This window comes from Propithecus coquereli, unplaced genomic scaffold (assembly GCF_000956105.1).
Source record: "Propithecus coquereli isolate 6110/MARCELLA unplaced genomic scaffold, Pcoq_1.0 Scaffold427, whole genome shotgun sequence".
Lineage (NCBI taxonomy): Eukaryota > Metazoa > Chordata > Mammalia > Primates > Indriidae > Propithecus > Propithecus coquereli.
In genome coordinates, this window is record NW_012150030.1 from 516,937 (window position 1) to 517,730 (window position 794).

A 794-nucleotide genomic window follows, 5' to 3' on the forward strand; every position below is an offset into this window, starting at 1 on the left:
AGGGGTAAGGAGAGGCAAGTTTAATTTTTCAAGTTAAGCATGAAGGTATAGAGAGTGCTTCCATAGTTCCTCAGAAATATGTACATTTTGTCTATCTGGAAAGGCAGATAAAGGTCATATGAAAGCCAACCAGAATGTTCTATTCTACCTTAGGTTGGCAGCTACAGCTACGTTTAGTTTTTCACAGAGTTCTGCAACCGTCACCCAGAAAAGAAACTCCATAATTATTAGTAGACATTCCCATTTCTCCTCCCCACTCATCTAGTCTCTTTCTACCAATCCCGAGCCCCTGGCAATCACTTACCTACTTTCTGTCTCTCTATATTAGGCACACTATTCATTAACATGCTAACATTTTGTCTTATTTTATATCTTAATACACTTCAATTTTGAAAATTGTTATATGCAATAGCAAATAAAGGATTGAAATAATTTACCTTGGGATGAAAAGCAAAACACATTCCAGGAGCCTGTCGAGATATCAAGGCTTCACCTTTTTTTTCCTTTTCCGCTCCTTTTTTGTTGCTGCCAGAAGTAGTTCGCTTTAATCGCATCAAATCTTTAAAGAAAAAAAAATACATAACTTATTATTTACCACATGAAAAAGTACTGCAAATATCATGTGTGTATCTTCTGCAAACAATATTCCATTTCTGCCATCTTTGGCATATGATTAGGTTAAAATTAGCAAATACTAGAACTAGATGCTTACAAAAACAATGACCGCACCTAGTTTTTTTGTTGTAGTTGTTGGCCAGCTCAAAATTTGTCACCTTTCACACATAGTTCACTAG